The 25,883-nt window shown below is 37.7% G+C and overlaps 1 pseudogene; it reads left to right on the top strand.

The window, feature by feature from the left end:
• Positions 1 to 4,655: 4,655 nt before the first annotated feature.
• Positions 4,656 to 5,167, top strand: LOC114223576 (translationally-controlled tumor protein-like; annotated as a pseudogene).
• Positions 5,168 to 25,883: the final 20,716 nt, after the last annotated feature.

A 25,883-nucleotide genomic window follows, 5' to 3' on the forward strand; every position in this document is an offset into this window, starting at 1 on the left:
TGAAATTGTACCAAGTGTTGAATGAGAATGTTAATTCACATTTCAAAAATACTTCATCACCAAAGTACAGGCAATATTTCTGACCACATCTTAGTAACTGAACTGAGAAGCATACACCGTAAGATTGGGAGCCTACTGCTATCTTCACCAGCAGATAGCCAACAGCTCAAGAAATGAGTTTACTGATATTTTAAGGTGCTTTCAATGAGCTCATAATTTGAATTGCATTCAACTGTGATCTCTGATGGCTATAGCAAAGTTTTACAGTTTTATGGGGTCTTTATCATACAAGCATCAAAATGAAAGCACTTCTTGTCCAAATTCTAGCAGACACACATCACGAGAAAAAATAAACTTAAATTCATCATCTTTAATGCTCTGTGTGCACCCATAGTCAGTGTTTTTTTTTTAAATATTTAAATACAAATATTTGGCACAGTCTCTTCATACGAAGAAATATATACATTTTCACAGTGAGATCTTTAAAAAAAACCCCACTTTATTTTCTGATAGAAAATTAAGTATTTTTCAATACTCCTACCACTTTAAATGTGCAATGACCTCATCATTCTCATCCCGGTTCCCTGCTTATAGAAAAAGCAGTTCTGTTTTCTCCCACTATTTAAATCTCAAGTAAAGACAACGGCTCTTCTCTGAACCTCACTTAGGTCTCTTATTCCTCTCTACTATTCTCCTCTATGCTGAAATTTTCTGAGGCTTTTGAAATATCAAAAGAGAGGAGATGGTATTATCTTCCTTTTTAACTTTAGACTAAACTACAGATATTTGGAAACATCTTCGTGCTTTTTGATAAATCACTGCATTGTGCAAATGATTAATTCCTCCAAAGAACCCTTAGAAGTGTCTTGGTATCTAAGGTAAGCACCCCTATCTCTTTCTCCTGAAGTTACCTGCACATGCAAATTTTATTTTAAAATAAAATTGACATCTGAGAGTTTTAAGAACAATTCCCACTGAAGCCTCACTGAACAGTATTTTTAAGAAAAGTACATATTCCTTTATGCCCAAAATTTATTGAGTGCTTAAATACGCCACATCCTAAACCAAGGGCTTTGTATCTATAATTTCTTTTAATCCTCACCCCCCAAAAGGCAGGAAAGCTATAAGGTAGATAACATTACTATTGTGGTTGATATTCCCATTTAATAAATAAGGAAAATAGGGAATAGTGTAAATAACTTTCCTAAGACCATGCACTATCAAAGACTGGGGCGAGGATCTGATCCCATGCAGAGTGACAACAAAGTTCATCACCAAACCCTGTAGTGTCCCAATTCATACATATGTCTGTATATTCAAAGTACTTCTAATTTATTCACTGCTGCCACACAGAACTTTGAAAAACAGCCCAGGATCTAGAATGGTTATTTTTATGAAGCTCCAATGTCCCTAGAGATTGGTTTGTCAAAAAACTAAGACGACCCATTGACATCAACATTTTAAGACCGATGGCCCCTACAGGGGGATTCAAAAAGAAGATGGGAAAAGTTAGGCACCCCAAGTCCAAGAAAAAGATCACAACTTCCAGATGGGTAGTACTTAAAGGAGAAGAACAAAATGTGTGCAAGATTTAGGGAAAGCACATAAAAAAAGATAGGAATTAGAGCATGGGAGGCAAACAAAGGAAAAAAGAGATCATCACTACTTAATGCTCAGAAAGGATACTTGCTAACCTACTACAAGAGGCCTACATTTCCTACCCCCAATGGCCAATGCTCAATAAGCCTGCCTCAACACTGCTGGGAGGTAATCACATACTTGTGATATGTGGGGGCAGGAAGACAACCCCATTTAGGAAGAAGTTTCCTAATGCCAGGCTAGCACGGGAGTCCTGGAAAACAGATGGGACAAATCAAACACTGTGACACAGTGGAGGAAAGATGCAAATTCAGGTATCAGAGCCACTCCAGGGAGACTTCCCCTACTTAAGGTTGACCCTGGGCCAGTCTTGAGCAATACTCAGTATTAGTGGGAGTTCATCAAGTTTAGGGATGCATGTTTGTCTAAAGAACTTGGTTATCCCCCCTCCACTGCCTTTTCCCTCTCTTTTCCAATCAGAAATCAGTAGAGGAAGATCCAAAAAGAGGCTTAACGGTTGAGAGGCTGAATTCCTTGGCAAGTCTAGAAGAGCTGTGGAAGAATGGAAGAAGACCAGAAGGGAGATGAGACGTGTCCAATGAGCAAAAGGGGTCTATTCAGATGAGCAGGTCACAGTGTCCAAGCTGCACAACGTTCAAAGGCAAATGACTTCAAAACTGTGGGCCTTGGTTTTCTGATTTGGAAACATAAAGTGTCACAATGCCTTCTTCACAGGGTTATGAGAAATTTAAATAAGACGTGACAGTATTTGGCCAATCTCAGCTACTCAGAGATGTCAGCGGACTCCCGCTCTTTCTTGGAGCACTGTACAAATGTTTATGCCTGTCTTCAAGCCTAATTTACTTCCCCCTGTGCGTTATGCTTATTTCTACAAGCATCTTATCTCCTGCACTAGTGTGCAAGCTCACTGAGGGTAGGATATATGCCGTATTCATGAGTATCTTTCTTAGCTGGCATTTAGTAAGTGTTTCTTTGGATGGATAAGTTTAATACGAGAAAAGACCACTGAAAGACAATGGAGCTTATAATAATCAGGCAAGTGAAGATCGGGAATGGAGGTGTTCAAGGCAGGAAATATCTGGACATTTCAACCAGTGGAAAAAAGAGTCAGAAAAGCCCTTATAAGTAATTGAAGTACCCATGGATTATGTTCACGGGAACTAGGCAAGATGCTAGAGTAGGACATTAGACTGGGTTTTAAGTTTATGACTTGAGTATAGTTGAACAAGTAAACATCAAATTACTGGAGAAAATGGGAGTAAATAAGTGAATACAGACATAATTTCCTCGTTAATAAATACTTTTTAGAAGTAATAACTATAGTTCTGGAATTAGTGAATTCTAGGTTTGAATCCTTAGTCAGTTATTAGCTGGTTAAGTGTCGGCAAATTATATAATTTCTCATGTATAATATATTCAGAATAATAGTACCTACTTCAGGGGGATAATGAGGAATTAAATAAGATAATTTATGCTAAAGCACTTAGCCCAGGGGCGGCAATATAAGTGCCCAAAAAATGTCAGCTTTAACAATAATACTTATCATTATTGCTTTTGTTTTACAAATGAAAAATACAGAATCTCTGGGAAGTAATTTTCCCAAGGTCACATAGCTAGTAAGTGTTGGAACCTGGAACTAAGCCCAGGTTGGACAGTGAGCAAAGCCCACACTGTTTCTACCACATTGTGTCAGACTTACAAGAGAAGCTTGGGGTTTGGACACATGAACAAAACAAAACATAAAACATTCTTAGAAGGGCAGAGTTGGCACAGGACTGACCTTGTTGGCGACTTGTCTTCTTTTGAACTGCTCTGGCTTGACATAGGGATTGGTCTCATAGTCAGCGTAAGGAAGGCTTCAACCTGAGGTCTCTGGTCCTGGACCCAAGCATGAGGGCTGGAAAGGGGTAAAAACAGGGAGTCAGTCTGGTCACTTCAATCTTCCTTCAATGTTCCTGACAATTGGGAAATCTATCAGTCAGGACAATATTAACGTAACTGGTGAGTATTTATCGTGAAGAGGTGAAATATTGTAGTGAATAAGAGTATGGTCCTTCTACTAATACAGACATGGTTTTAAGTTCTGGATCTTCCACTTATTAACTCAAACTTTGGGTGAGTTATTTAACATCTTTAGGGTTCAGTTTCCTCACCTGTAAAATGACAAAATTAAAAGTAAGAACCACATAAGGCAGCTCTGTAATAGTGTACATACTGTACTTTCAGTAAATGGTAGCTATTTTGGACACATTATTAGTGCCCACCCATAAATTATTCCCCTCTCCCTTGACTCATGGAAGGCTGACTTTGCAGCCATCTTGGATGGGCACAGCTATAAGAAGAGCTCCAGCCAGTCAAATGTATACTGAAGTGATATGAGTAACTTAGTGAGAGAAAGAGTGAAAAACACCCTGTCCAGCCTCCCAGCTCTCTCTTCCCCTGCTGTGGCAACCCCAGAAGACCATGTTGAGTCAGCGTTACGACAAGTTCATGCTTCTTTCCAAGCCTGGGTCTCTTAGTAACCATGTGGCACTGGGTTCCTCCTTGCCCTATTTCGGACATGTACTTTCAATGAGAAATAAAACACTGCATCACCACTGAGATTTAGCAGTTACCACACTGCCCTAGGAGACCTAAATCTGTCCTAATACAGGTATTATCATCATCATCCATTATCACTGTACCGGTCGTTACCATTTCCTTGGTATCCATCACTGTACTTAGTATATTTCATGTTATAAATTTTGCTCTATTTATATTTTACAACATACTGAGTGTAAATTAAACTAAATATAGTTTGGCAAAAACTAAGTATTTTTAAAATATTTTATCACCTTTAACTCTAAATTATGGAACAGTGAAATTCCATATTATAGACCATTCAAGAGGTGGGAGTTAATCAAATATATCTGGTTGTAGCATTTTTCCACCCACTCCTCCCTACCCCGGAGTGCTGCTCTGGCTGCACCACGTTTGCTCAGAGCTCCCGGCTCCTGCTAAGCTAGCACCACCATCCTTCCTCTCCAGCCACCATCATGATCAACTCCCAGGACCTCATCTGCTAGGATGAGATGTTGTCCACCATCTATAAGATCTGGGAGATGGCACAGGGGCTGTGCCTGGAGGTGGAGGGAAGGATGGTCAGGAGGATGGAGGGTAACACTGATGACTCGCTCACTGGGGGAAATGCCTCCACCTCCGAGGGTGGAGGTACAGAAAGCACAGTCATGCCTGGTGTTGATACTGTCCTGAACCATCACTGGCAGAAACCAGCTGCACCGAAGAAGCCTACAAGAAGTACGTCAGAGATGACATGAAATCGATCAAAGGCAAACTTGAAGAACAGAGGCCAGAAAGAGTAAAACCTTTTATGACAGAGGCTGCAGAACAAATCAAGCACATCCTCGCTAAGTGCAAAAACTACCCGTTCTCTGTTGATGAAAACATGAACCGAGATGGCATGGTTGCTCTGCTGGACTATTCTGGGGATGGTGTGACCCCATATAGGATTTCCTTTAAGGATGGTGTAGAAATGGAAACATGTTAATGAACTTGGCTACGACTTTGGATGTATCACCTGTTGCCATAAGAAGCTGCAGCTCTTCAGCCACACGACACCAGGACCTAGACGAATGGGACTGATGCCACCTTGAGCTCTTCATTTATTTTGACCTTGACCTATTTGGAGTGGAGCCATCATTTTTAAGAAACAAACAAACAAACAAACAAACATGTCCTGTAGGTTGTCTAAAATAAGAATGCATTTAAACTAAAAAAACACACACAAATACATCAGGTTGTAAAATAATCTCTAAAAAGTCTATAAAAATGTACATATGGCAAAAACTCAAATTCTCAAATGGAGTAAACTTACTTGAATTATTGATTTTACATAAGCTTAAAAATCTATTCCTAAGATACAAAATACCCTTACTTCATTTTTAAAGCAGCTATTGAAAACTTATACTGAGTAACAAATTGTGTTTGGTGTTGAATTATACAGTGATAATTACAGTAAAGGCACAAACAAGTAAACCAACTTTACACCATTCTGATAAGACAGTCAAGTCTGAAACCACGGGGTAAGAAGAAACAAGATGCAAATAAGATTATGTTAGATTTTTAATTTTACCTAATATTATCATATGTTAGCATTATACTACCTATGGCAGTATATTATCTGCATCAAAGAACACCATATACTTCAGGAAACAACTCCCAAATCTCAGTAACTTACCCAGTCAATGTTTATTTCTCATTCATGTAAAGTCCAATGTAGACGTTCCTGGTCAGGAGGTTCTCCTTCAATTGGTGACTCAGGAATCCAGTTTCTAATCATCTACTGGCTGTGTGTCTGGATGGCTGATAAAGAAAAAGAGCATGCAGAATGGTAAGGAAAAATTAAGAGTCCAGGCCTAGAAATATAGCCCAATATAATGCCCAGAAGGAGTCAAATGGCTCCACCCATATGCAATGATGTTTAAATAACAATATTCATTAATATACAATGAATATATGCCAAAATGAGATTTTTACATTATTATTAAATATTTAAACTTTGAAAAATGAGACTAAGAGTCCTCCCAAAATACAGAACAGGTGATAACATCCTAAAAAGTATGGGAAAACGTTAAGTGGAATGCAGAATAAATCCAGAATTTTCAATATCCATATAAAAGGACTTTCAAAAAGACATCATAGAAATAATTGAGAGAGAAAATATAATGCTTAGGAATTTCTCCAAGATGAAAATATTCACACTATTCTAGATTGAAATGGCCAAAAACTACAATGCAAACCAAGATTAAAAACACCCATTCCTAGGCACATAAAGAGTGTAATTTCAGACCAAAGATAGAGGGAAAAGCCAGATCGCTTATAATAATTTTAAAAATTGGCACTAGGCTTCTAGGCAAAAACATTACAAATAAAGTCTGTGAAGAGAGCTTAAAATCGGAAGAGATAAAAAGAGACAAACTTTGAATATACAATTGTACATCTCATTAAAGAAAGAGAGAAACATTTTCATACCAGAACTCAAGCACATGTGAACACTTTCCGAAAGAGCTAATAAAAGATTTGTTCCAACAGTAACAACAAAAAAACTAGAACTAATTAAGAGGATGCAAGAAGCAATGGTAAACAAAGCAAAACAAAATTCAGGAAACTCACTGTGAAATTTAAGTATTTTAAAATATCAAGCTTATAAAAATCTATAACCAAAATACTGAGGAGTAGCAGCATTAGATTTTGAAAAGACAAGAGGAAAGAGTGGACAGTAGTGAAACCATGTTGACTGTTTTGTCTTTTTTCTGGAGAGTTATAATTACACATTTATTAGAAAATTATAAGAATTTAGGGGCGCCTGTTTGGCTCTGTTGGTTAAGCAACTGCCTTCCACTCAAGTCATGATCCTGGAGTCCCGGGATCAAGTCCCACGTCTGGCTCCCTGCTCAGTGGGGAGTCTGCTTCTCCCTCTGACCCACTCCCCTCTTGTTGCTCTCTCTCTCTCACTCTCTCTCTCAAATAAATATTTTAAAAAAGAAAAAAGAAAATTATAAGAATTTAAATATTTGAAAATTTAAGAGAAATCTGCAGAATAAAAATTAGAATATTAGAAAATTAGAATAGAATGGAAAATTAGCCATTTGAAAACAGAAGATAAAAAGAAACAAATTCAATAAATCCAACAAAAAGCCAAAAAGGGAGGGAGGAGGGACTATAGAAAGCACACTGCTCTAGAGAAAAAAATAACAGAAGTTGGCAAGATTAAATTAAAGGCATAGGTGATATGAAAGGTTCAAAATCTCCCTGTAAATCCTTGTAATGGATTTAAAACAAACATGGGAAAACAACTTTGGTAGGCTGAATATAAGGGAAGAGGAAGACACACACAAAAACAATTAAAAATTAAAAATTAATAATGTAGATATATTATTAGGCAAAACAAATCATCAGTATGATAGGGAATGTCATGGCACACTGACAAAAGGAGTGCTATCTAGAAGACAAGACAGGAATTTTATTCACTAAACAAAATGATTTCTAAATGTGTAAAGCATCAAATCATAAAATTGCATGGACAACTTAGCAAATTCACAATAATTGTGGGAGACATTAAAACGACTCTATCAGAACTCATAAGGTCAGGGGCACAAAAAAACAAGAAAGCTTGAAAACTTGAATCAAAACATTAACAAGCTTGACTATGCACATAGTTACAGAACGACAACCAAATCACACATATTCTTCTCAAATGTATATATTTATAAAAATATACTAAGTGCTCAACTACAGAACAACTCAGCAGACCAGAAAAAGAAGTATCACACAATAGAAATCAACAATCAAAATGGTAGCCAAAAACAATGCACCTAGAGATGTGATAACATCCTTCTAAATGACTTGTAAGAATCCAAAATGGAAATTGAAAGTGATTTAGAACTAAATTGTGGGAAACAGAACACCACAACAACCACTGGTGCGTATTCGCTCAGACTCCAAGATCTCTGAGAAAACTCGAGCTTGCAGGGTTAAAAATAACCCAAAAGGATCAGAGTGAAATGCTCTTGGGATGTGTGTGGTCTGTTCTAAAGTCCGCAGCAGAAGATGTTTAGTAGATAGGAAGCCAGCTGTGAACAGCACACTGTGCACTCCCCCCTTTGTTCCCTTGTCCTGTAACCAGCACACCGGGCACTCCCCTCTTTGTTCCTTTATTCTGTTTTAAAGATTCTTACGTGCTTGACTTATCCTGTATACATGGAGGAATGTGCCTTACTATGCCCCTGCCGTGCCGTAGAAGGTATATAAGAGGATGGAAAATAAACCTCGGCACCTCGGGCTGTTTGCTCGGGGTCCCCTGTGCCTCACTATACTGTCGTCTCTTTTTCTCAGTTCCTTCGCTGCCCCAGGTCCCCAACTCTGAAGTCGACACTAAATGACAACCCAAACTGCATATATCCAAAACTCTTCAATGTAGCAGCTGATACTCACTGGGAAGTTCATATCTTTAAATAGGTAAATTAGAAAAAAAAGTTCTGAAGAGAGAGAAAAGTAGTTAACTAAGCTACTAACTTGAGGTGAAAAAATATCAACAAAACAAACTTAAAATCAAAGGAACAAAGGAATGAGGAGAAAAGCAGAAATTAGAATAGAATTTTTAATAGATTATCATAAACATTGAAATCTGAATATTTAGAAAAATGAATAAAATTGGCAAGGCACTTCTTAAGCCACTTCCCATGGCATATAGGCCCATCTTTCCTTCTGGCTGTTACTACAAAAATCAGTACAACTGGTAGTACTGTCAGCTTCATTTGACTTCACCTCTGGAAGAATGAAAGGTAGGAAGCCCTCATATCTTCTCAGGGGGGTGAATTAACAACCATGCTCTTACTTCTCACCAGTGTAATTTTAGATACTAATTCTTACTCTGTTGCCATTTAAAACAGGCCTAAGGGGTGCCTGGGTGGCTCAGTCCATTAAGTGCCCAACTTCAGCTCAGGTCATAATCTCAGGGTCCTGGGATAGAGCCCTGACTCAGGCTCCGCAATCAGTGGGGAGTGTGTTTCTCCCTCTCCCTCTCCCCCCACTTCTGCTCATGCTCTCTCTCTCAAATAAATAAAATCTTAAAAAAAAAATAAAGTAAATAAAACAAGGCCAAAATTAAACTATAAATAATGGGAGGCTAAGAAAAAAGCCTTTAATTTGGACTTCAAAGTAACTAGAAATTAGTAAAATATGTCTATTTGATTTTATAAATAACACTTAGAATTTGCAATTCTGACATAACTTGTTCGAAAAAACCAAGAATGAACCAAGTCCAAATTTTCTTTTTGCTAAGCAATTTCAATAGAATTACATAATGTAATATCTTCCACCTCACTTTCAACTTTAGATGGCTTTTACTTTTTATTTTTCTTTTTAATTTTATTATCTTATGTTAGTCACCATACATTACTAGTTTTTGATGCAGTGTTCCATGATTCATTGCTTGTGTATAACACCCAGTGCTCCATGCAGTACGTGCCCCCCTTAATACCCATCACTGGGCTAACCCATCCCCCCATCCCCCTCCCCTCTAAAACCCTCAGTTTAGATGGCTTTTAAAGTTAAAAGCTTTTATTTATTTATTTATTTTTAATATTTTATTTATTTGACAGAGACAGAGAAAGCGAGAGCAGGAACACAAGCAGGGGGAGTGGCAGAGGGAGAAGCAGGCTTCCCGCCGAGCAGGGAGCCTGATGTGGGGCTCGATCCCAGGACCCTGGGATCATGACCTGAGCCGAAGGCAGACGCTTAAGGACTGAGCCACTCAGGCGCCCTAAAGTTAAAGCTTTTAAAGAGGATTATTTCTAAGAACTATTTGAGAGCTTTATCCTTATTTCAAATGTACTCTACTGATCCTTTATTATTCAAGTCATTCATTTCTGAAAGCCTTTTGCAATTGTTTTGAGTTGTGGTTTCAATTTCTCTTTGCAGCTTGTGACAATCAGGCAAGACCAAGAGAACAGACACAAGTGTTAAGCAGAGAAGGATTTGGGAGGCTGGGGAGAGCTAATGGAGTAACTCTTCTTTTTTCCTGTTTTTTTTTTTTTTTTTTGACATAGAATTGACAGACAACACTGTATAAGTTTAAGGTCTATGACATAATGATCTGATAGATGCATATACTGCTAAATGATTAGTACTGCCCATCCTTCTCAAACTCTTTCAAGAAACTGATGAGGAGGGAACACTCCCAAACTCAGCATTACCCTGATACCAAAGCCAGATAAGGACATCACACGAAGAAAAAAAAACCCTATAGGCCGGTATCCCTGATGAATGTAGATGTCAAGATCCTCAACAAAACACTAGCAAATCAAATTCAGCAGCACATTTAAAAAAACATACACCATTATCAAGTGGGATTCATCCCTGGGAAGTGAAAATGGTCCAACATATACAAACCAATAAATGTGGTACACCACATTAAGAGAATGAAAGATAAAAATCATATCATCTTAACATAGGTCAAAAAAGCATTTGACAAAATTCAACATCTATTTATGATAAAAAAAATCTCTTAAATTGAATATAGAAGAAATATCTTCAACACAGTAAAGACCATATATGCTTAACTATTTATTAGCAGACATTTTTACTGTTGCCCTCACTTTCATTTTCCTCTAATATAACCAAAGAGGGGACTCTGCTGCTGAACACTCAGATAACTAAGACCCACTATACTCAGTTACCGTTAGCACATTTATATACTGCTAAAGGTACAGAATAGCATCTAGAAGAACATCTAACAAGGACATATATGTAGATACAAATGGGGTAAATATCTGTCAGTCCTGGGTCAGTTTTTATTTATCCCCTCCTCATGGGTCTTCTTTCTCTGCCTATTTGCATGCCTGGTAAATTTTGATTCAATTATAGACACTGTGATTCTTGCCTTGTTGGGAGTTGGATATTCTTGGATTCCTAAAATAGTCTTCAATTTTCTTCTGGGATACCATTAAGTTCGATCCTTTCAAATCTTCCTTTTAAGACTAGTTTGGCAGGATGAGATTAGTACTCAGTAGAGGGCTTATCATTCCTCCCTCCTAAGAGAAGACTTTTCTGTCTCTTCTACCTAATGCTGTATTAATCATAAGGTTTCCCAGTCTGACTGATGGGAACAGGCACTATACCCAACACTGAGTGTATATCGAGCACTTTCACCTCTAATTCTTTTAGGCTTTCCTTCCTCTGTCTTGGGTAGTTTCTTCACATGCATGTGTTGTTCAGCGCTCAGCTCAGTACTTTAGTGGGATCCTCTGCAGATCTTCGGAGTTCTTGCTCAATAAAGCTCTTCTCTGATGCTCTATACCCCAAACTCTAGTCACCTCAGTCCCCCAGGACCCTCAAATTACCAAGTCCGCTGGATTCTGCCTGGGTTTCCAGCCCCACAATGGCACCGTGGCCTGGAAACCCTCTGAAGATCGTAAGCTAAGCCAGTCCTATGTCTCTCATCATTTGTTTCTTATTCTTCTGTTGCCTGGCCTCCACAACCAGAGTTTCATTTTTTTTCCTTGTTACTGCTGTTTCAAGCACAAGGATAAATCAAATCCTTGTTATTTCTTCTTAAGTCTTCTATATTCAGTTTTACAAGAGTAAAAGAGAAGAAAAAGGAGACTATCCACACATGAATCTGTGTGTGGGTTTGTGTGTGTATGATGCACATTTTATTGTTTATTTTTATATACATATATTTAAAAATCTATTTATTTATCTTAGAGAAGAGAATGTGAGTGGGGGGAGAGGGAGAGAGAAAATCTCAAGCCAATTCTACGCAGAGTGCAGACCTCCACACGGGGCTCAATCTCACGACCCTGAAATTGTGACCTGAGCCAAAACCAAAATTCAGATGCTCAACCGAATGAGCCACCCAGGTGCCCTGAGATGTGCATTTTACTTATTTATGGTTTTTAAAGGTTTTTGTTTATTTATCTGAGAGAGAAAGCAAAAGTAGGGGGAGCAGCAGAGGGAAAGGGAGAAGGGAGCCTGACGTGGGGCTCAATCCCAGGACCCTGGGATCATGACCTGAGTCGAAGGCAGACGCTTAACTGACTGAGCCACCCAGGCACCCCAAGATGTGCATTTTAAATCTGAATCCCATGGGTGGCTTTGTTTTTTCTAGAGACTGTTAGATCTTCTCCAATGTGACCACTAAAGCCACTTAAATCAGCTGCTGATGATTCGGCCATAGCTGCTACAATCACCTCTTGTTCGGGGACCAACTTTTACGTCCTTTCCTCTAACTTGATAGCTGTTTTAAGCTGCTCCCAAGAGGAACCTGGATGTAGCTTAGAGTTTGAACCCAGTGTCTCTGGGAGGTACTAAAGGAGAAGCACATGGGACCACTAAGCATCACAAAATAATGCCAGGATTGTCATGCCCCAAAGACCCCGAGCAACTTTCCCACATTGGTGAGGAAGCTTTCTCTCCATTATCTTTGCTCAGGACTTTCCTATATTCCCAGAATTGTAGCATCATTATCAAATAATTAGTCCATAGACTGCATTTTCAGATTAAACATCTTGCTCTCCCCACCTTACCTCACCCAGATTCCTCACTATGCTTAAAGTACAGAATTTATGTATTTTAAATGCCTTGGTTCGTTCTATGTAAAGGGTACTTCCTGTATGTGAAATATTTTCTCGATGAATAATGTAAGATAAGTTTTTCCCATGTGAAAGGGAGACTCTAACTGTTGAAAATTGAGTCCGTTTATGATCACAATACATGTAGACAGCATTTTATTGTTCTCCTAAACTAATGGAACACATTTCAAATTTCCCATGTGAAATGTATCAATTCACCTTTAATAATGTAATTGGAAATTTTATCTTCTTCTGTTTGTCCCTTCCTTCTCAGTTTCAATTCCTTTTTATTCTTTAGCCCTTTAACTTTCTTGTGCATTTGAAAAAGATTTACTTCACTTGTATCATCCTATCCCCTTTGCCATTCAGCTTCTTTACCCACCTCTGGAGTGCCTGTGAAGGTACTTGGTATCTCCGTAGGAAAGTACTGGTAACAATGGAAGAGTTATTTTTATTTAGCTTACCTTCTCCTAATTCATTAATAATTGCCTAGTAGGCCCATAAAACGGAAAGCTGAGAGACTGAATAGCACATTCTTATTTGTTTTATCCACAGAGAAATAAATCTACTTGTAAGAGTTAATCCTAGAATCTGGTAAGAAATTGGTCCAAATGTCATTGGCTTCTCACAGAGAAGTCAATTCTTTCAATTCAGAAAGATAATGCACTGACTATCATGAGAAAAATCTTTTTCACTTTTGGATTAAGAGTATTATCAGCAAATATCAATTCAAAACATACTCAATAAAGATTCTGCGAATCAAACAGGAAGAGTTGTTCATCCCAGATTCATGTTATATAAACTTTTAGACATTGAGAGAGAGACTGTGTGTGTGTGTGTGTGTGTGTGTGTGTGTGTTTGGGGTATTACTTACAGGGGAAATACGATTATAAGAAGATCCTTTCTTTTTTGATGGAGAGTTGCATCAATGAATGGATGGCATTGGAAGAGAGCACAAATTACCTTCCTACAAAGGCAGTACACAGAAAAGTTTGATTAGATTTACATCAAGTCTGATGTGCAGCAAATTTAGTTTTTACCACAATCTTTACTATTGATTAAAGCTGTAAACTCACTTTGGTGAGGCAAGCATAAGGGAGATAAGTGGCCAGAGACCAGGCCTGACAGTGAATCTATTAACAATGATGGGTAAAAAGCCTAGATTCTGGAAATAATAAAGAAGCCTTTAAGACCTGGCTAGGAGTCAAAATAAGTGTGAAATGAGGGAAATGAGAAATCAAAGAGCCTGAAATCAAATGTTGGAGTCCTATAAAAGAAGGAACAAACAATAATGAGGAGGAGACTTGAAGAAAACGTATTAAGTTTAATTCCCCACAGAATGTTCCTGAGACCAGAAAAGAGAACAAATCCTTTCATGAAGATATTTAAAAGAGAGATATCCATTTACCTTAACTGGTCTGAAAGAAATTCTAGCCAGAGCCAAGAAAGATTAACTGAAGAATATTTACAATGTTTTATTTTCATGTGCTTATCTTGCTTTTATTATTTTTTAATTGAGGTATAATGGACATGTAACATTGTATTAGTTTCAGGTGTACACTATAATGATTCAATATTTGTACATACTGAGAAATGATCACCAGAGTAAGTATAGAAAATTTTTTTCTTGGGTGCCTGGGTGGCTCAGATGGTTAAGCGTCTGCCTTTGGCTCAGGTCATGATCCCAGGGTCCTGGGATTGAGTCCCGCATTGGGCTCCCTGCTTCTTGGGAGCCTGCTTCTCCCTCTGCTTCTCTCTCTCTCTCTCTCTCTCCCTCTGTCTCTCATGAATAAATAAATAAAATCTTTTTAAAAAAAAGAAAAGAAAATTTTTTTCTTGTGATGAGAAATTTTAAGATCTACTCTCTGGGCAACTTTCAAATATTCAATACAGTATTACTAACTATAGTCACCATGCCATACATTACATCCTAATGACTTATTTTGACAACTAAAAGTTTGTCACAACATTTTAAATCGTCTAAGTCACAAGTCAGAGGTGGAAAATTCATTTTATCGTTTTTTTTTTTAACAAGAACTTCCTAATGGTGTGAAGAGAGCCAATGTGTTCAGGAGAAAATCTAAAAAGGAAGTGGCTCACGAAGTAAGGAACTTCCTTTCCTTCATAGATGTAGCACTACCTAAGGAGCTCTATTAATATGGGTTTAGATTGAGGCTATGTAAAATGAACTATTGCTATACCCTTTCCACCCCAAAGATGGCACTGCTAACACACCATCTCTTGGTACATAAACCTACCTACCACTGTTCCACCAGAACTCCTAGCAATAGTAGTGGTAGGTTTCCCACTGAGTTGTTGTTCAAATGGTAAGGAAGGGCATGAGCCAGTCCATCTCTACTCTCTTCTACATAATCTGCCTAAAGAACATGGTACACTATTCTAAAGGGAATTCCCAAATGCAGTCGGAAGCCGTGAGAGAGTCGGATTATGGTTTACAAGGGCATTAAACATATCCTTGGAATCATGAGAAACTCTTAACACGAAAGTTAGTGAAACAGAGAAAGAGATCAAATTAAAGTCTTTAGAATTGGAATGGCTAAGGATTTTATTCATGATCAATGAGGTGGTCTATTTCTAAGATTCCATTTTAATCCTAATAGTTTAATCTCTCAAAAACAGAAGAGGATAATCTCTCAAAAACAGCACATGAAAGATGGTAAAAGAAAATATATTCCTTGGGTAAGTGTATGATTGTGTGTGTTTAAATATGTGTAGCTTAGAAAGTGGACCTAAGACATAAAGCTTACTTGATGATTACAATCTTAATCACATAAAATTTGGGCTAAAGTTAGGTTTCCATTTATATTTAAATTATTCAATGGAAGTTCTTATAAGAAGGATTGTGTAAGCAAAAGGAATTCCTGCTGTTTATATTAAAATGCTTGTTATGCTTCTCTACAATTTTTCTAGGGGCATTTGTTTCCCAGTAAAATGTCTATAAGAGGGTAACAAACTACCACCATTGTGCAAATATTTGTTTCACAACTGTGAAGAAAGTATAATGAGAGCAGGAAAGCAAAATAAACAGAGTAAGATTGCATGAAACTCTGCTATGTGCTGCCACCATAAATGAAATACACATTCTGTGACTCCATAACTACCACGACTGAAAAGGTAATAGACACGGAAAGCTTTTTTTTTTTTTTTAAGACCAGAGTACACATGCACGAGCGAGCACAAGTGGGGGAGGGGCAGAGGACGCGGGGCTTGATCTCATGACCCTGAGAACATGATGTGAGCCGAAACCAAGAGTTGCACCCAAATGCCCGCATATACACAGAAAGCTTTAAAAACCTATTGTATATACTCCAAAATAAATAACTTAGCTAATATAAAATTAACTTATCCAATAGTAAATCGAGGGAAATTTTTTTATCTATATCGTGTTTCTTATTCCTTGCTATTATACATATGCATCATCATACATTGAAAAATGTGAAAGAATGCATTTCCCACTCAGAAGGAGCGCTGTTAAAGTAGCATTAGCAATTTCATTTTTAATGAACTATTGGCAGAATTATCATCAGAGAAGCCCAATAATACTGGTAATTATAAAAAGCAGTGCTCACTCTCGACACACATACCTATATACCACTGTATATTCCACCAAACCTCCTAGCAAGAATAGTGGTAGGTCTCCCATCAAGATGGTGGCTAGCTCAGGTCATGTTTACTAGCATACCTCCATTTCCACCACAGCATAGTACAGTCCACATACGCAATGTTCTATGCTATGCCTCCATCTTCAGAGATGTTCCCTAGGCTTCTTTCCCTGCCTAGGTGGATTTCTCCCAACAAATTTGAAAAAGTACACTACTTTAATTCACCAAGTAAATATTCCCCACATCTTAGCCTCAATTCTCTCATTTCCCAGTTGCATTCTACCATTCAGAAGTGGCCTGAACAGCAGTTACGGTCTGCCATCAGATAATTTCAGGAGGTTAAATATTGTTCATAAAGATAGTAATAGCTAAAGTTTATTAGTGATTTCCATCTGCCAAATACTTTGCTAACTGTTTCACACATTTTATTAACCATATATTTTTTTAAAGATTTTATTTATTTATTTGACAGAGAGAGAGAGAGATAGCAAGAGAGGGAACACAAGCAAGGAGAGTGCGAGAGGGAGAAGCAGGCTTCCCGCGGAGCAGGGAGCCCGATGTGGGGCTCAATCCCAGGACCGTGGGATCATGACCCGAGCCAAAGGCAGACGCCCCTTATTAACCATATTTTAATAAGAAACTAAAAATGAAAAGATTGAATACTTTATTAAAAATCACACAAATATGGAGCTGGAATCCAAACCCCTTGTGTGTCCTACTCAAGAAACCAAATACTTAATCATCATTATACTGCTTGGTGTCCACATGCAACTAAAGATATACTGGTTATGAGTCAATTTCTGATGGCCCGAGGCTCAACAGAACATACTGAGGATGACTCAGAAAATTCTAGAATTCTAGAATACCTTAGGACCTAATTGGTCACTAGACACTTCAAGTAAGGGGTCTCAAAATAAGCTTCAATAAGGTAGCATGTATAAGAAGTAACAATTCAGGGCGCCTGGGTGGCTCAGATGTTAAGCGTCTGCCTTCGGCTCAGGTCATGATCCCAGGGTCCTGGGATCGAGTCCCACATCAGGCTCCCTCCTCAGTGGGAAGCCTGCTTCTCCCTCTCGCACTCCCCCTGCTTGTGTTCCTGCTCTTGCTTTCTGTCAAATAAATAAATAAAATCTTTAAAAAAAAAAAAAAAGAAGTAAAAATTCAGGGAAAGACCTGTATCTGGCCAGCATGAGTGACACTTAAGGAACCTTAACAGACAGCATGTGGCTCATTGGGCATATGATGATGGCACTTAGCTCCAGTCTCAACTGCGAGTTTAATATATGTCTGTGTGAAGTCACACAGTGAAATATTCTTAGGCCACTCTAGACATACAGATCACTGATATCCCCACTTATGTCTCAGTATTTAGAATATCCGTTATTGATACAAGTTCAAGTTCCCTAACTTTAAACTCTGTGAAATGTTTATAGCATGCTGGCTAATGTCTGAAAAATGCAAAAGATTCAGTTTTGTGTATTACTATAAAATTCTTTCTTATTTTACTTAGAAAAATACATTCTTTGTAGGATCACTAGTCAAAGAGAATTTGATATGCTTCAGGAAATTTTGGAAGATGTTGGGATATGGAAGAAATATCTCGATAAATTGTTTCCCACCTTCTGCGACTGCACTTGAATAAATGGAGCTGTTCTTAGTCATTAATTTTACCATCATCACAGATACCAGAGTAGCAATCAGGTGTGGCTAGTTCAAGTAGATTCATTTATGCACCTATAGAATGTTTTTACTCAAAGCACAAATATGTCACAATATGGATAAATTTTGAATTTTGTACAGTAGACTTACAGTATGTGAGATAATTTTCTTCAACTAAGCGACTCTGAAAGCTCTGAAAACCTTCCTACTCCACACTTGTCACAGAATATAAATGGAGCATAGATGTTGGGGAGGAAAGTCAATTCTATTTTTCTGCAGGTTCACCATCATATGTTTGTTAAAAGTCCATTGCCAAGACTAGAAGTTTGTTGCTAGTCAAATCACTTTCCAGGTGTTGTAAAGAGGGACTTTGTTCATAGTTTCTTTTTTAAGTTTATTTATTTAAGTAATCTCTACACTCAATGCGGGGCTCGAACTCACTACCCCAAGATCAAGAGTCGCATGCTCCTCGGACTGACCCAGACAGGAACCTCTATTCATAGTTTCTATGTTGCTAAAACTTAATCACTTAATCTTCTACCCAGTCCTGAGAAGGCAGAAAGTAAATAATGAAAGTTAATGAAAAGGTTAGGGAGGGGAAAGAAAAAGAACAGGACCCTACAGAGAAAAAACAGTTGCATTTCTTACATTTAGTCTTGATATATCATGAAAACTAATGATATAACTCCCATGAGCTGCATGCAAATCAGAGCATTAATCTCTAGCAAAATGGTTTATGTTATAGAAACCCACAAACAGATTTCCTTCAACTGCAGTAAATCAAACATGGTGGGTAGTTTCCATTTGACTGATGAGTACACATGTCACTGGCAAGAGGGCAGTGACATATGGAAGAGCAATAAATATTTTTTTCTGACACTTCAGCAGCCCTTGTTCAATGACACTAAGGGAAGATAGAAGACTTCAGGAGAAAATGCAAGCCTGTCTCTATTAGCTGTCATGCCACTGCCGAGGCAGCAACTCCAAGGTGATTTGGTGTTCTGTGGTATAGCTTGCACATTTAGTCTTAAACAAATGAATAGCCTGAAAGTGAAGAATCAATAGTTCTCTCAGAACAGTGTTTTCATTTTCCTTCCAGTTATGGCATTCTCCTGGTACCTAAGATTTCCTTTAATGACAGGGATTTGGAGAATCTTTACCTTCTAGGACCCAGTGGCCAAGCAAATTTTGTTAAAGCTTTTGTTCTTTATGCTCAACAATATACTTTATGGGCTTTCTGTCTGCATAATTTCCCATTTCTCATGGGAAGAAAATCAGGGGCAAATGTGTCAGAAAGCATTATGTTATAACCCATGTCCAAGAGATTTAGAGGTATTTAGCTCTGAACACCTTGTACTAATTTTTTAATGATCTCAGTTATTTCCCTAAACCTCCCCGAATGTTATGATTTGGGCACCCACCAAGCATAGTTATCAAGGGTTACTATGTTTCAGTCTAATAGGCAAAAGAGAATAGGTATTAAAATGTAAACACAGTGGTTTCCAACTTGACTTATGTGGCTTATAATTCTTTTTTGGACACCTACTGTCATGTATTAGAGAACAGCCTGAATCTCAAGTGTTGAGTAGAATAGCACATACTTCAAAATGGACCTTTCCCAACTCTGGTGTCAGGGTCTCAGTATAGTGGGGTAATAAAAACTCATAGGCTTCAAGTACATTTTTGGGCCAGGACTGGAAAGACAGAGATCTGCCATCCAAGATAGATCCAAACGGAGAGCGAGGCATTTTCAGGGGTGTTATGCAAATCACTCATGCAGATGTGTGCAGCAAGCTACCAGTAAGAGACATGCAAGTAAAAGAAGTGTGGCAGACATGGATGCCACATCATGGTAAAAGCAACGTAAAGCTTTCTGATCATGTGTCTAGTAGCTGTGTTTGCTTGTTGAAAGCCTTTATTCCAGTCTCTTGATTGCACTAAGGAAAAATGAACAAATCTGGCTTGGCCCCACATTCATTCAAAATTTGGTTCTTAAAATGTAGGAAAACAGTGGAGTATTGTACAATTAAAAAAAAAGCTCACGAAAATGAAACTACAATTTTCCTCTACCGCTAATTATCTTTATGACTTTGGGTAAATCACTAATCACTTGTAATCGTTTATTTATAAGATGTCTTTGATGTGCTAAATTAAACCTACAGTGGTTCTTGCTCTCAAATTCTGACTTTCTAATTCTACTACTTATTGAACAGATATATTTATATCCATCTCTTTCTATTTGGCTGTTGTGCTATAATCACAATTCAAAATTAACAAACCATTCTTGCTTATAAATTATATTATGCAGTCTCCATTTTACAAGATATTTCAAGATTGAAAGTTGACATGAATTCCAAGTATCTCTCTTCAATATTCCTAATATGCAAATATTAAAAAACTAGAAATTAAAAAAAATAAACCTATTATGTAAAAGTTAAAAAACTTGACATATAAAACTAAAGAGATGACACTTCACCATACTAAAAGTTAATGTTTCATTCATATACTCATACATTCATTCAACAGCCATTTACTGAATGAATACCATGAGCCAGACATTATATCAAATGGCTAAAGACAGAGCAGTGAGTAAGAATGACATGGGCCTTATCTTCATGGGCCCTGCATTTTGGGGGGAAATTGAAATCAGTCAGAGAATATTAATATTGTCATTTATAAATGTCTTGTGTAGCATAATCCCTTTCCTCATGAAACCTTCAGTCTAGCTGGGAGACGATGTTAAATAATTACATGAATACTTTCACTTGTGACAGTTGTTCCAAAGAAGTACAAAATATTGCATTATTCTTTTCTCTTTTGTTCAGCTTCATTATTGTCTATTATTCTGTCCTCTAGGCCATGAATTCATTCCTCTGCTTCTTCCAGCCTGCTGTTCCTTGCATCAAGCTTGTTTCTAATCTCATTTATTGCACTCTTCATCTCTGATTCTTTTTTAACTCTTTTATCTCTGTGGTAAGGGCCTCACTGATGTCTTCTATTCTTTTCTCAAGCTCAGTGAGAATCCTTATGATTGTAGCTTTAAATTCTCCATCAGGCATGTCACTTATATCTGTTTCACGTAGATCTCTGGCTGTGGCCTTATCTTGTTCTTTCATTTGGGATAAATTCCTCCATCTTGGCATTTCGTCTAAGTCTATGCCTCTTCTTTGTGTTAGAAAAGCCAGCTATATTTCCGGGTCCTGAAAGTAATGGCCTTATGAAGAAGAGGTCATGTAGTGCCCAGGGCTTGGCACTCCATGAAGTGTCTCTGGTGTGTGCTTCATGTGCTCTGCTGTTGTGTTTTGGCTGTTCTCTCCTCCAGGCCAGTCATCTGCAGGGGCTCTCCTTGCCTGGTGTGGGCAGCATTTGGTCTCTGGCCTGAATATGGTGAGTTTTAACTAGGCATGCCATGGTCTCATGCTTGTGAAATGAGACCTGACACCAACTTCACCAGAACTGAGACCCTGCAGAACACTCTGGTTGGGAGACGTGATGTGGGCAGGAGCTTGTGCTGGTCTTCTGGGGTAAGGGCTTGCTGTGCTAGAACTGAGGCAAGCTTGACTGAGAAAGGCAGCCCCTCCAGAGCAGAGAGTGGTGGGGCTTGGTGTAAGAAAGTTAGGCAGCCGGAGTCCAAACTGAACTTCTTCCCTGCTGGTGGTTCTGTGTTGATCCTGAAGGGTAGGGGTGGGGGGTGGGGGGTGGGAAATGGCACCTGCCAACTCCTTTGTTCCTGAAGAGGCATCTCTGTGAATGCTTTCAGGGACACACTCTGAGAGAAAAATAGACTTAGGGAACTCAGTGACTCTATCAAATGTAGTAACTTTCATGTTATAGGAGTCCCAGAAGAAGAAAAGAGAAAAGGGAAGAGAATATTTATTTCAAGAAATAACAGTGGGGGGCCCCTGGGTGGCTCAGTTGGTTAAGTGGCTGCCTTCAGCCCGGGTCATGATCCCGGAGTCCTGGGATCGGGTCCGTATTGGGCTCCCTGCTCAGTGGGGAGTCTGCTTCTCCCTCTGACCCTCCCCCCTCTTGTGCTCTCTCACTCTCTCTCAAATAAATGAATGGATGAATGGGATCTTTAAAAAAAAAAAAAGGAAAGAAAGAAATAATAGCTGAATAATTCCCTATTCTGGGGAAGGAAACAAGACATCCAGATCCAGGAGGCACAGAGAACTCCCGTCAAAATCAACAAACGCAAGCCAACACCAATTATAATATGTAATTAAATTTTTAAAATATGAAGAATAAAGAAAAAATCTTAAGAGCAGCAAGACAAAAGAAGTCCTTAACTTATCAGGGAAAACCCATAAGGCTAGCTGGAGATTATTCAACAGAAACTTGGCAAACCAGAAGGGAATGACATATTCAAAGTGCTGAATGGGAAAAATCTGCAGCCAAGTATACTCTATCCAGCAAGGCTGTCATTCAGAATAGAAGGAGAGATAAAGAGTTTCCCAAACAAAAACTAAAGGAGTTCCTTAACACTGAACCAGCTCTGCAAGAAATATTAAAGGGGACTCTTTGAATGAAAAGGTGAGATTAAAAGTGACAAAGACAAGAAAGGATCAGAGTAAATCTCCAGAAACAGGACAAAACAAGTAATAAAATGGCACTTAATACATACCTATCAAGAAATGAATGGAAATGGACTGGCTGCTCTAATCAAAAGACACAGGGGATCAGACTGGATAAAAAGACAAGACCAATGCCTATGCTGCCTACAAGAGATTCATTTTAGATGGAAAGACACCTGCAGATTGAAAGTGAGGGGGCAGAGAAACATTTATTAAGCAAATGGTGTCAAAAGAAAGTCAGAGTAGCAATATTTACATCAGACAAACTAGACTTTTTTTGTTCTTGTATTGTTCTTATTCCGCTTTGGTATCAGGGTAGTACTGTCCTCACAGAACGATTTTGAATGTGTTCCCTCTATTCCATTATTTTAAGATTTTGATAAAGATTGTCATTAGTTTTTTAAATGTTTGGTAGAATTCACCAATGAAACCACCTCCTGCACCAGGAGAATGTGATTCCTAATTCAACCTTCATTCTTGTTATTGGTCTAAGAATATTTCCTATTTTTTGGATTCAAGATTCATGATTCAATCTTGGTAATTTATGCATTTTTGGGAATTACCTTTTTTTTCTAAGTTATCTGATTTGTTAGTATATAATTGTTTATAGTAATCTGTCATCACTCTATGTATTTCTGTGGTTATCTGCTAGGTTGTTTTCTCTTCCATTTCTCATTTCGGTTTTTGAGTCTTCTTTTTTTTCCTAATGTAGTTAAAGCCAAGTTTGTTTATTCTCTTGGAAAACTGGGCACTACTTCCAATGTTATGTTATTGCTTATTCTGGTCTCTATATTATATATATATATATATATATATATATATATATATATATATATATATCTGATTTTTCTTTGTTATTTCTTTCCTCTACTAAATTTCAACTAAGTTTCTTCTTTTTTCTAGCTCCTTGTGGTGTAACGCTGTTTACTTGAACTTTTCTTCTTAACACAAGCATTTATAGCATAAACTTCACTCTAACATCTGCTTTTGCTGCATCCCACGGGTTTTGGAATATTGTGTTTTCTTTTCCTTTTGAGACATATTTTGATTTGCTGTTTGATTTCTTATTTGGCCTAATGCTTGAGCATTAGCATATTGTTTAATATTTATAGATTAAATATTTAATATTTACATTGTAAATTTTCCAGCTTTATTATTGATCTTTAGTTTTGTACCACTGTGGTTGGAAAATATCCTTGGTATGATTTATGTCTTAATTGTAATATTTGTTATGTCTCTTTTTATGTGATTTAATCAGGGGATTCTTCTGTGTGTACTTGAGGAAAATGTGTATTCTATTTTTCTTGGATGGAATGTTTTATACATATCTTTTAGAACCATGTATTGTGAAGTATGCTTCATGTAAAAACTGTCCTTGTTAAAAAACAAGAAACAACACTTTAACTGAGGGTACTTGTTTAAAATAAAGCATATCACAGGGGGGCTGATGGGGGATGGGTAAAATAAGTGAAGGGAATTAAAAGTACACTTATCATGATGAGCACTGAGTAATGATGTATAGAATTGCTGATTCACTCTATGTATACCTGAAACTAATATAACACTGTATGTTAACTACACGTGAATTAAAATTGAAAAGCTCAAAAAAAAGTGCAAAATAGCAGGGAAAATATAATACAGTGGAAATAAACTCACTCTGGGGATCAAAGGATGCTTTTCCAAAAAAGTGACTTTATCCTATAAGGAAAAGAGAAAAATTTATTTTTTTTTAAAGATTTAATTAATTTATTTATTTTAGAGAGAGAGTGCACAAGCGTGAGTGGGGATAGGAATGGAGGGGGAGGGAAGGGGGAAAAAATCTCAGGCAGACTCTGTGCTGAGCACGGAGCCCGACGTGCGGCTCAATCTCATGACCCTGAGATCATGACCTGAGCCAAAACCAAGTGTCGGACGCTTAACCAACTGAGCCACATGGGCACTCTGAAAATTTGTTTTTTAAAAGTGAGAAAAGAGCGGGGGTTGTTTTAGGTGGGAAGTATGTACAAAAGGCTGAGATGGAATGGACTGTGGGACACTGGAAGAACTCGAAGCAGACTCAGTATAGAATAAACGGCACAATGGCCCATCAATACACTGACAGATGGGCAGACTAGATCAACAAGGGCTTAGTTGCCAATTTTCATGGTTCTTTGATTTTACACTAACAAAAACATTTTAAATATAACTCAATTTATTTAAAATATTGACTTAAAATAGCTTTCACATTTATCCTAGTTTACAGAGTGAGGAAAAGTAGTAGGTAAAGTTGTAATCATTAAAAAGGTTGAAATACTGACATTCGAGAGCAGTTTCCAAACAGTACATTTACATAGCTCACATGCTAAAGAGCAAGGGAAAATAATCTAAGGTTGGTAGCCCAGATTTTGACTCATACACTTCATTTTTCTTCATCCAGGGGCTTAAGCAGGCCAAGTGAACACAATAAGGAATCTGATCTTATTTCTTATGAGTCATCTTGAATAATAATAAACTACTCATAGACATAAGGGAAATAAATTAGCCTCCTCAGACATTGTATCACGAAGATAGATGCCTTTTATATAAACAAAATATTTGTAGGACTGACCCTAAAATGTACTTTGACATTCCCAGGTTTAAGCTTTTAGACAGGACACTCGCAAAGCTGGATTCAATGATGAGGACTCGCATGAAAAACAAAGCAGTGCTCCATCAGAGTAGCAGGTACCTCCAGGTCATTATATTTTCTATCAAGTCCTGAAAAATCTAACTGCTATGACATGAATTTACACCCATTCCTTACGTTAAGTGCAAGGTAGGAACATGCAGCCATAAACTGATGATGCAAACAGTGCACTGTGCCACCATTTCTTTCTGAGATCTTTAAGCTTCCCATTTCCATTCCATTAAGTCTAGCTCTATTTCCACTTCTGTTCTTTCAAAGTTGTTTTTCTGATTCATCCCTCTACCAAATACTGAGAAGTGGACAAAGTAAATAAATTTATTCGTTTATTTTTTGTGTAATATAATGTCACAGTATATAAACGATGGGTTCTAATTCCAATTCTGTATCTAACACTATTTTCACTCTTCATATTTTTTTTCAGAATCTGGAGCAGGAAGTTCAGACTTCAAACAAATAATAGTTAAACTCAATCTAACACATTTTAGACTCAGCCTGTACACTTCAGGATTAAGATTTGGTTTTTTTGTTTTGTTTTTCAGCTTTTCACTCTCCTTATCTCAGAGAGAAGATTAGAGGAAAAAACTGATTTTGAGCCCTTATATAATGACAT

The sequence above is a fragment of the Eumetopias jubatus genome, unplaced genomic scaffold, assembly GCF_037043125.1.
Source record: "Eumetopias jubatus isolate StellerSeaLion01/CBP00866 unplaced genomic scaffold, mEumJub1_p1.0 scaffold_11, whole genome shotgun sequence".
Taxonomy (NCBI): Eukaryota; Metazoa; Chordata; class Mammalia; order Carnivora; family Otariidae; genus Eumetopias; species Eumetopias jubatus.